This window comes from Notamacropus eugenii, chromosome 4 (genome assembly GCF_028372415.1).
Source record: "Notamacropus eugenii isolate mMacEug1 chromosome 4, mMacEug1.pri_v2, whole genome shotgun sequence".
NCBI lineage: Eukaryota > Metazoa > Chordata > Mammalia > Diprotodontia > Macropodidae > Notamacropus > Notamacropus eugenii.
Window position 1 is genome coordinate 314,348,286 of NC_092875.1, and position 12,006 is coordinate 314,360,291.

Genomic DNA, 12,006 nt, shown 5'->3' on the forward strand with positions numbered 1-12,006 from the left:
GCAATTCTCCAATTCATGGGCATCTCCTTCATTTCCCTGTTTTGGTCACCACAAAGAGAGCTGCTATAAATATTTGTGTACATGTGAGACCCTTACCCATTTTTATGCTTTCTTTGGGATACAGTGCTAGAAGCCATATTGCTGGATGAGAGGGTATTTACATTTTCCTAGCCCTTTGGGAATAGTTTCAAGTTGCTCTCTGGAATGACTGGATCAGCTCACAGCTCTATCAACCAGGAATTAGTGTTCCAACTTTCCCACACCTTCTCCAATATTTAACATCTTCCTGTTTTGTCATGTTAGCCAATCTAATAGGTATGATGTGATACCTCAGAATTATTTTGATTTGCATCTCTTTAATCAATAGTGATTTGGAGCATTTTTTCATATGATTTTAGATAGCTTTAATTTCTTCTTCTGAAAATTGTCTGTTCATATCCTTTGACCATTTATCATTTGGGTAATAACTTTTATTCTTGTAAATTTGACTCAGTTCTCTCTATATTTTAGAAGTCAGGCCTTTATCACAGACACTAGTTGGAAAAATTCTTTCCAAGCTTTCTGTTTCCCTGAAAATCTTGGTTGCATTGGATTTATTTGTGCAAAACGTTTTCAATTTAATGTAATAAAAATCATTCATTTTGCATTTCATAATGTTCTCTATGTTTTGTTTAGTCAAAAATTTCTCCTTTCTCCATAAATCTGATAAATACACTATTCCTTGCTCCCTTAATTGGTTTATAGTATCAGTCTTTATACCTACATCATATATCCATTTGGACTTCATTCTTGTGCAGTGTCAGGCATTGGTCCATGCCTAGTTCCCACCACAGTCTTATCCAGTTTTCTCATCATTTTTTTGTCAAACAGTGAATTCTTATCCTAGAAGTTGGGGTCTTTCGGTTTATCAAACAGTAGATTGTTATATTCATTGACTACTGTGCCTTGAGTACCTAACCTATTCCCCTTGTCTACCCTTCTCTTTCTTAGTCAGTACCAAGTGGTTTTTATGAATGCTGCTTTATAATAAAATTTGAGATGTGGTAGGGCTAGGCCACCTTCCATAGCATATCTTTTCATTAGTTCCCTTAACATTCTGGATTTTAGTTTGTCCAGATGAATTTTGATATTATTTTTTTAGCTCTAAAAAAGCAATTATCTGGTAGTTTGATGGGTATGGCATCGAATAAGTAAATTTTAGTAGAATTTTCATTTGCATGATATTAGTTCAGCTTACCCATGAGCAACTGATGTTTTTCCACTTATTATTGTCTGGCTTCAATTGTTGAAAAAGTGTTTTGTAATTGTGTTCATATAGTTCCTGAATTCACAAAGACATTTCTATGAAACAAGAGGAAGTATATTTTCATAACTATTTTTAGTTTCAAAGTTGTAACATTTTGCAAAATTGTTTCAACATTTTTCTGGTTATTTCCATTTCTATTGATGCAATTATTGATGTATGTATATGTGTATGTATACATATATATGCATTCTGGTTCTATTCACTTTTTGTATTAGTTCTTATAAGACTTTTTATGTTTCTATATATTCATTATGTCAATCATTTCTTATTGTGCAATAATATGTCATTATATTCATATACCACAACTTCTTCAGTCATTCCCCAATTGATGGCCATCACCTCAATTTCCAATATTTTGCCACCACAAAAAGGCTGATATATATACATATATAAGTATGTATATATATGTGTGTGTTTGTGTGTGCATACGTATGTATGTAGGCATGTGTGTATATGTATGTATGTATGCATGCGTGTATATATGTATGTATATCCTTTCCTCTTTTATATGATGTCTTTATGAGACAGACCTAGCAGTGTTATTGCAGCATCAAAGTGTATGCAATTTTACACTCCTTTTGCATACTTCCAAATTGCTCTGCAGAACAATTGGTCAGTTCACAACTCCTCCAACAATGCATTGGTGCCACAATTTTCCCATATCCTTTACAATACTTATCATTTTTGATTTTTTGTCCCAGTAGGAAATCTGTTAGTTGTGATGTGACACCTAAGAGAATATTTTTTTTTAATTATTTACATTTCTCTAATTAAAAGTGATTCAGGGGGTAGAGCCAAGATGGAGGTGTAGAAATACAAAAATACGCTAGCTCCAAACCCACAGCCCATGAAATATCTGTAGAAAAGAGCTGCCAATAAATTCGGGAGCAGGAGAAGCCACACAACAGCGGAGCAGACAAGAATTCTGTTCCAGAGAGCTTGAAAACCTTTTGCGAAAGGTTGTTCGTGCCGCGGAATGGGAGCTGAGCACAGCCCTGCTGCAGCCGCCTGGTGCCAAGAGGAACGGATCTGAACAAGGAGCAGATCCAAGCAGGCTTCAGGGACAGAATCTCCAGCAGCCACGCGGGTCCCTTCACCCACAGATGACAAGGGTCGGTGAGAGGATCTCTTTGGCGGGTTGAGACAGCAGTGGGGAGCCTCCATGACTCAGGCCCCCTCGGGAGGCACCAGCGGAGGAGGGAGCAGACCGGGGCTCCCCAAGCAGGCAGGAGCCCGGATCCATTGTTGAGGGTCTCTGCATAAACACCCTGAGGGAACTGAGCCTGTGAGGTGGCCCTGCCCCAACCCAGGCAGCTGAACTTAATCTCACACTGAATAGCAGCCCTGACCCTGCCCAAAGCCCTGAGGCTGGGAAGCAGCATTTGAGTCTCAGACACCAAGCACTGGCTGGGAGGATCCGGAGGCGAGGTGGGTGTGAGGAGAATATTCAGAGGTCAAGTCACTGGCTGGGAAAATGCCCAGAAAAGGGAAAAAAACCAAGACTATAGAGGGTTACTTTCTTGGTGAGCAGGTTTCTTCTCCCCTCCTTTCTGATGAGGAAGAGTGATGCTCACCATCAGGGAAAGACAGGGAAGTCAGGACTTCTGTATCCTAGCCTACTCAATGGGATCAGACCTGGGAAAAGCTCAAAAAGAGCTCAGAAAATTTTGAAAATTGTGTTAGAGAGGTGGAGGAAAAACTGGGAAGAGCAATAAAAGACTTGCAAGCAAAGTATGGACAGCAGATCAGCACCTTGCCTAAGGAGACCCAAAAAAATGCTGAAGAAAATAACACCCTGAAAAATAGGCTAACTCAATTGGCAAAAGAGGTTCAAAAAGCCAATGAGGAGAAGAATGCTTTCAAAAGCAGAATTAGCCAAATGGAAAAGGAGATTCAAAAGCTCACTGAAGAAAATAGTTCTTTCAAAATTAGAATGCAGCAGATAGAGGCTAATGACTTTATGAGAAACCAAGAAATCACAAAACAAAACCAAAAGAATGAAAAAATGGAAAATAATGTGAAATATGTCATTGGAAAAACAACTGACCTGGAAAATAGATCCAGGAGAGACAATTTAAAAATTATGGGACTACCTGAAAGCCATGATCAAAAAAGAGCCTGGATGTCATCTTTCATGAAATTATCAAGGAAAACTGCCCTGAGATTCTAGAACCAGAGGGCAAAATAAATATTGAAAGAATCCACCGATCACCACCTGAAAAAGATCCAAAAAGAGAAACTCCTAGGAACATTGTGGCCAAATTCCAGAATTCCCAGGTCAAGGAGAAAATATTGCAAGCAGCTAGAAAGAAACAATTCAAGTATTGTGGAAATACAATCAGGATAACACAAGATCTAGCAGCTTCTACATTAAGGGATCAAAGGGCATGGAATAGGATATTCCAGAAGTCAAAGGAACTAGGACTAAAACCAAGAATCACCTACCCAGCAAAACTGAGTATAATACTTCAAGGGAAAAATTGGTATTTCAATGAAATAGAGAACTTTCAAGCATTCTTGATGAAAAGACCAGAGCTAAAAAGAAAATTTGACTTTCAAACACAAGAATGAAGAGAAGCATGAAAAGGTAAACAGCAAAGAGAAGTCATAAGGGACTTATAAGTTGAACTGTTTACATCCCTACATGGAAAGACAATGTTAATAATTCTTGAAACTATTCAGTATCTGGGTAGTTGGTGGGATTACACACACACACACACACATGCACACGCACACACACATAGAGACAGAGTGCACAGAATGAATTGAATAGGATGGGATCATATCTTAAAAAAAATGAAATCAAGCAGTGAGAGAGAAATATATGATAGGAGAAAGGGAGAATTGGAATGGGGCAAATTATCTCTCATAAAAGAGGAAAGCAAAAGACTTTTTTAATTTGGGGAAAAAGAGGGGAGGTGAGAGAAAAACATGAAGTTTACTCTCATCACATTCCACTAAAGGAAGGAATAAAATGCACACTCATTTTGGTATGAAAACCTATCTTACAATACAGGAAAGTGGGGGATAAGAGGATAAACAGGGTGGGGGGGATGATGGAAGGGAGGGCATGGGGAGGAGGGTGCAATTTGAGGTCGACACTCACAGGGAGGGACAGCATCAAAAGAGAGAATAGAAGTAATTGGAGGCAGGATAGGATGGAGGGAAATATAGTTAGTCTTATACAACACGACAATTAGGAAAGTCATTTGCAAAACTACACAGATTTGGCCTATATTGAATTGCTTACCTTCCAAAGGGAGGGGGTGGAGAGGGAGGGAGGAAAAGAAGTTGGAACTCAAAGTGTTAGGAATAACTGTCGAGTACTGTTCTTGCCGCTAGGAAATAAGAAATACAGGTAAAGGAGTATAGAAAGTTATTTGGCCCAACAGGATAGAGGAGAGGATAGAGACAAGGGCAGAGAGGAATGATGGAGGAGAGAGCGGAGTGATGATGGAGGCAATTGGAATGCTCGGTGTTTTGGAGTGGGGGGAGGGGACAAGGGGGGAGAAAATTTGGAGCCCAAAAATTCTGTGAAAATGAATGTTAAAAGTTAAATAAATTAATTAATTAAAAAAATAAAAGTGATTCAAAGTACTATTTTTGATTTTTTATCTGAAAATCGCCAGTCCATATCCTTGGAACATTTATCCTTGGATTGTATTCTTACAAATTTGACTCCGTTCCCTATATATTTGAGAAATGAGACCTTTATCAGAGATACTTGCTATAAAGATTGTTTTCCAGTTTTATGTTTTTCTTCTTATCTTGGTTGCATTTGCTTTGTTTCTGCCAAAACCTTTTAGTTTAACATAATCAAAAAATTATTTTACATTTTGTAATGCTATCTCTTGTTTGGTCATGAACCTGTAACTCACTTTACTTTTTCTTTAAGAAACTGGATGTTATAACACTTGGTACATATATGTTTAATATTGACATTTCTTCATTTTCTATGGTACCTTTCTGCAAGATATAGTTTGCTTCCTTATCTCTGTTAATTAGTTCTAATTTTGCTTTCAGTTTGTCTAGGGCCAGGATTGCTACCCCTATTTTTTTTTTTATTTTACTTCAGCTGAAGCATAATAGATTCTGTTCCAGCCCCTTACCTTTACTCTGTGTGTATATCTCTTTTTCAGGTGTGTTTCTGATAAACAACATATTGTAGTATTCTGTATTTTTTTAACCATTCTGCTGTCCACTTCTGTTTTTGGGGACTGTTCATCCCATTCACATTCGCAGTTATGATTACTAACTGTGTATTACCCTTCATCCATTTTTCCCTCCTGTTTGTCTTCTTTCTCCTTTCATCCTGTCCTTTCTCAACAATGGTTTGCTTTTGTCTCTTACCTCCCCTAGTCTGCCCTCTCTTCAGTCATTCCTTCCCACCCCTACCTTTACTTAATCTCCTCCCTTTCTACTTTCCTACCAGGTAAGATAGATTTCTATATTCAGTTGATTGAGTATATCATTCCTTCTTTGAGTCAATACTGATGGGAGTATGATTCAACTGCCCATTCTCCCATTTTCACATCTACTCCAAATGATCTTTCATGCCTCTTTATGTGAAATAATTGACCCCATTCTATTTCTCTCTTACTACTGTACCCAGTAGTACTCTTAATCATGCCTTTATTATTTTTTGTCATTCCCTCAAAAATCGTACCCATACCTTCTGTCTATGTATATTCCTTCTAACTCTACTATTAGTATTGTACTGGCATAAATTTTTAGAATTACAAGTATCATCTTCCCATGAAGGGATATAAACAGTTCAGTTCCATTGAATCCCTTGTATTTTCTTTTTTTCTTTTTCTCTTTTTAAGTTTCTTTTGGGTCTTTATATTGGAGATCATTTTTTTTGTTCAATTCTGCTCTTCTTATGAAAGTTTTAAATCCTTCTATTTCACTGAATCACCATTGTTCCACCTTGAAGCATTATGTTTAATTTTGTGGGGTAAGTGATTATTCGCTACAGTCCTAGCTCCTTTGCCTTCGTATTATCATGCTCTATGACTTCTAATTCTTTAATGTTGCAACTGCTACATCCTGTGCAATCCTGATTGTGGCTTCCTGGTATTTGAATTGTTTCTTTCTGGGCACTTGTATTATTTTCTCCTTGACCTGGGAGTTTTTATTTTTGAGATCTCTTCCTGGGGTTGTTTGTGTATTCTTTTCATGCCCATTCTGACCTGTGATTCCAGGATATCAGGACAGTTCTCTTTGAAAATTTCTTGCAAGTTGCTTTCCAGCTCCTTTTTTTGATCCTGACTTTCAGGTAGGCCAATGATTCTGGCTTTGTCTGTCATGGGTCTATTTTCCAGATCAATTGTTTTTCCAGTGAGGTATTTTACATGCTCTCTTTTTTTCATTCTTTTGAATTTGTTTAATTGATTCTTAATACGTCCTAGAGTTATTAGCTTCCATTTGCCTAGTTCTAACTTTTAAGTAGTTGTATTCCTCAATTAGCTTTTTAACTTCTTCTTCCATTTGGACAATTGTACTTTTCAGAGGGTTCTTTTCTTCATTGACTTTTTGTATCTCTTTTCCATTTCGTCAGTTCTAACTTTTAAACAAATTGCTTTCTTTCCCAAGCTTTATTTTTTTTTTAATAATTCTCCTGCATCACTCATTTTCCCATTTTTATTCTACTTTTCCTATGTGACTTTTAAGTTCCTGTTTGAGATCTACCATGAGTTTTTTCTGGGCTTCATATCACTTTCCTTTTGTCTTTGTGGTTTTGCCCATAGGTGTTTTGACAATGTCCTCTTCATAGTTTGTATCTAGGTCTTCCCTGTCACAATAATGGCTTTCTACATTCAGATTCTTTTTGATGTTGTTTGCTCATTTTTGACCTTTTTTCCTTTCTTTTGAATTTGAGCACTGCTCTCAGGATGGAAGGCACACTGCTTCAGGCTTCTGGTGCTAGTCACTACAACCCCAGGCTGTTTACCTGATACTGCACTGATACTGCCCTGAGGCCCATGAATGATCCTCATGTCTGGTGCTGCTCTGAAAGGATGTGATTCGAGGTGGTTGGTGCTGCTGGAGGTTGTAGGTGTCTGGTAGCTTCCTTGCTTCTGAGTTACAGTCGTGGTGGTGGTATCTGGTGTGTGCTGAGGCCAATTTTTTACCACCACGAGAAGAGACTGTATAAGAATATATATGTGTATGTATATAGATATGTCTGTTTCCTTTTTTCTTTAGTTTCTTTGGGATACATACCTAGTAGTGGAATTGCTGGATCAAAAGGATATGTGTGTGTTTATATGTGTGTATGTATATATGTATATGCATATAAATATGCATAAAAATACATGAATATGTGTGCATATACACATGCATAAAATACACTAATTGTGTACATATACAAATATATAAATACACTTGCATGTATACATATATGCATAAACATACATGTATGTATTTGTATAATGTGCTGTGGATAGAGGAAGGAAGGGAGGAAGAGAGAGAGAGGGAGAAGGAGACAGAGATAGAGACAGAGACAGAGACAGAAAGAGAGAAAGAGAGAGTTTTATATTCCTCTGGGCCAAGTTACAGATTATTTTCCAGAGTAGTTGGTACCTATTTCCCCCTATTCCCTTTTGGCATTTGTCATTTTTGATAGGTAGTGATTTTTGATTTGTGAGATTGTACCTTAGAGAGTTTTAATTTGCCTTTCTCTAATCAATATGATTTGGAGTATTTTTTTCACATGAATAGAGATAGCTTTGACTTCCAAAAACTATCTGTTCATACCCTTTCACAATATATCAATTGAGGAATGGCTTTTAGTTTTATACATTTGACTCAGTTCTATTCTCATTATATATTTGAGAAATGAGATCTTTGTCATAGAAAGTTACTGTAATTTTTTTTTGGTATTCATTGTCTATGTTATCTTTTAACATAATGTAGTTTCCCTGATTATGTTTTTTAATTAGATCTATTTTGCTTTGTCTGAGATCATGATTGCTAACTCTGTCCTTTTCAATTTCACTGAAGCATACTAGCATCTGCTCTAGCACTTTAACTCTCTGTGTGTTTTTATTTTTCAGGTATGTCTCCTGTAAATTACATATTGTTGTGTTCTGGTTTCTAATCCATTCTATCTTCTACTTCATTTCATGGGCAATTTCATCCCATTTACATTAACACCTGTAATTACTACATATTTCCCTCCATCTCATTTTCTTCTGTTTCTTCCTCTCTTTCAAATCCTCTCTTCCTTGAAATTTTTTTTTGTTTTTCTAATGACTACCTTCTTTCATCTGACTTGCTTTTTTATTGCGCTTCCCCTTTCCCTTATCCCTTTTCCCTCCTTTTTCCCTATTGGGTAAGTTACATTTATATACAGAAATAGGTCTGTGTATATTTTCTTCCCTCTTTGAATCAATTCAGATGATAGTGAGGTTCAAGCATTCCACTCCTTCCTACATTTTCCAGTGCAATGTTAATTTTCTTCCTCTTTAATGTGACAAAATTTTTCTCAGTCCCTTCCCCATTTTCCTTCTGCTTCTTCCCTTCTTTCTCCCCCAATTTTTTAGATCATTCCAACATAATTGGCTCACATCCATCTCATCTATGTAAACTTCTTTTAACTGCTATAATAAGTGATTAAATTCTTAGAAGCTACATGTATCACCTTCTCTTGAAGATCTATAGTCAGTTTTTCTGGACAGCATATTCTTGGTTGTGATCTCAGATCTTTTACCTTCTGATATTTCATATTCTAGGCCCTCCTCTCCTTTGCTTTGGTAGATGGTAAATTTTGTAAGATTCTGACTGTGACCTCATGGTATTTTAATGAATTTTTTTCTGGCTGTTCAAAATATTTTCTCTTTGACATGAAAGTCTGGAATTTAGTTATAATATTCCTGTAAGTGTGCATTTTGACATTTCTTTTAGAAGGTGATCAGTGGGTTCATTCAATTTCTATGTTGCCATCAAGATCTAAGATAGTGAGGTGGTTTTCCTTGATAATTCCTTAAAATATTATGTCTAAATTCTTTTTATATAAATTGTGGCTTTAGGTAGTTCAAAAAAAATAATCTCTCCTCAATCTATTTTTGAGATTAGACTTTTTTTCCAATGAGATATTTCACATTTTCTTCTTTTTTATTCCATTGACTTTCTTTTCTTTCTTGATATCTCATAGAGTTGTTAGCTCCACTAGACAAATTCTAATTTGTAAGAAATTATTTCCTTTCCTGAGGTTTTTTACTTCTTTTTCCATTTGGCCATTTTTGCTTTTCAAGGTTTTATTATGAATGTGCCTTTTTAGCATAGGGCTAATTTTATTTTTTAAGGTGTTATTTTCTTAAGTACTTTTTTGTTCATCTTTTCTCAAACTATTCTTTTTTTTTCAAAATTTTCTTGCATTGCTCTCATTTCCTTTCCCAATTTTTCCTCTACTTTTCTTACACCTTTCCTGAACTCTTTTGAAGATTCTTTTCTAGTTTCTGTCTGCTTAATATTTTCTTTCTGGCTTTTTCTTTAGCTGTTTTTACATTGCTGCCTTCTGAGTTTATACCTTAGTCTTCTCTCCCACAGCAGTAGTGTTTCATGGTCAAGTTATTTTTGATGTTTTTTGCTCATTTTCCCAGCCAATTTCTTAACTTTGAATTTTATGTTAAGGTTGGACTCTACTAACTTTAGAGTGGGGAGGCTATTCTAAGTTTCAGACTTTTGGCTGTTTTCACAGCTATTTCTGGGTTTTGGACATTTTCAGTGCTTCTAAGGTGCTGTGATCCCAGACATTGTATTCCTGCTCTTGTTTTTGGTTTTTAACCTGAAGGAACCCCTAGTCTTTGAGACAGAGGCACTAGTGTTGCTCTTGGCCCTGGAGCTGTGATTAGAGTCCCTGCTCCTGTGTGACTGACCACCAGTGCCCCTTTCCACACTGGAATAAGGACCCACTACTTCATATTGTCAATAGAGTTATCAGTCAGCACTAGCAATAATTAGAGCCAGTGCCAGTTGCCAGTAACCTCTTTCTGAACAGTTGCCTGACCAAGTCCTTATTATCTTTGAGCTGAGGGACCACAAAACTGCTACTGCTGATGGTGTTGTCACCACTCTGAGTGTGGGCTCTGGACAGACCTTCATCCCTCTTTCACAGATTTCTCCTGCCAAACTATTAAATTTGCTTAGACCAGAGAAATTTCTCACTGTAGCCTTTTGTTGACTCTGCTTTTCTAAAATTTTATCTGAGTCATTATTTTAAAGTTGTTCAGAGGGAAATGTTGGGTGAGTTTAGCTAGAGGACTGTTCCTAATTCACCGTCTTTTATTTCTCTCTTTTAATCAATAAGTTTGAATACATACATTTTAAGTTATACATAAGAGACCATAGAAATCGTTTAAGCCAATTCCTCTGCTTCATTTGACATATGAGGAAATTGAAGAGAAGATGGGAGTCAGAGATGATATGATTATTCAAAGTTCCATGTTTAGGAAGTGTCAAAATAAGGAATCATATACAGGTCTTTTGGCCTTAAGTCAGCCTTTTTTCCAGTTCCTGAATCTAAAAGAAAATTAAAATGTAGCTGGTATATTTACTATATTTTTATAATAACTATTTTCCATGTCATTAGAATGGATTTTACCTGGAAATAGGTTATTTTGGGAAACAATGTCATAAAGTAGTCATCTAATAAATTTTTGAATTATATAAACATTTACTATGGCATATAATATTTTTAATTTCATCATATATGTTTTTAAATGTTGATTTGATGTGTATACATGTTAATATAACTTATCAACCTAAGATAATAGTACCTCTATTACGTGATTAATTGAGGTGAATAAGTTTTTAATCACAGCTGGGCAGCATCTTGCAATGAATAGGACATGGGACATATCACCAGGAATATCAGACTTCAGATACCGCTGCTGGTACTTTCTGTGTCCTCGACAGTTGAGTCTGTTTCTTCATCCATCTGTCAAATTAATTAATTCAATTTGTCTCAATGATTTTGTCAAGTCTAAATGAGAGTATATGTGCAAATGACTTTGTAAGCTATTAAGAGTAATGTCTTTAACAAAACTAAAGCCAAGAGACCACATGATCTCCTCTGGCTGGAGAAGCAAGTTGCTGTGAGGGAGAGAAAAGGTATAAAATAAATCAGGCAGATTAACAGATGAAAAGGAGAAAAAAGCATATGAGAGAGGGAGAGAGAGAGAGAGATGTGTTGGATTCTACAGTTGTGAAATGATTCATAATCTTTTAGTAAAGTGAATATATTGCAAAAAAAAATTCTCACGAAGTGGGAGGGATATGTAAATGTTTGTACTGCAAAACAAAACAAAACAAAAAACAACACACCATTAAGCCTTAAAGAAAAGTGGAGGCATTCTTAAGCCCTAAGTCCAAGGGATTCTGAAATAGTAACACCCTACAAACTTAGTCACTAGTTTCAGACTCCATCCTATGCTAGCTACCATCAATTACATCAACCCTTGCAAAGAAAGGACCCATCACCCCTGCCAGATCCTTCCTTTCATACAAATGAGAGCCAAAAAATTTAAGTCACTTATCCAAAGTTACATACTAGTAAAAAAACAAAACAAGTATTCTAATTCATATCCTCAGATTTTAAATCCAGTATACTTAGAACTTTGTCATGCTTAGTCCAGTTCTGCCCTAGCAGGAAGCTTTTGAAGTAACCGCCTTTAGTTCTTGTTAATCACTTTTTG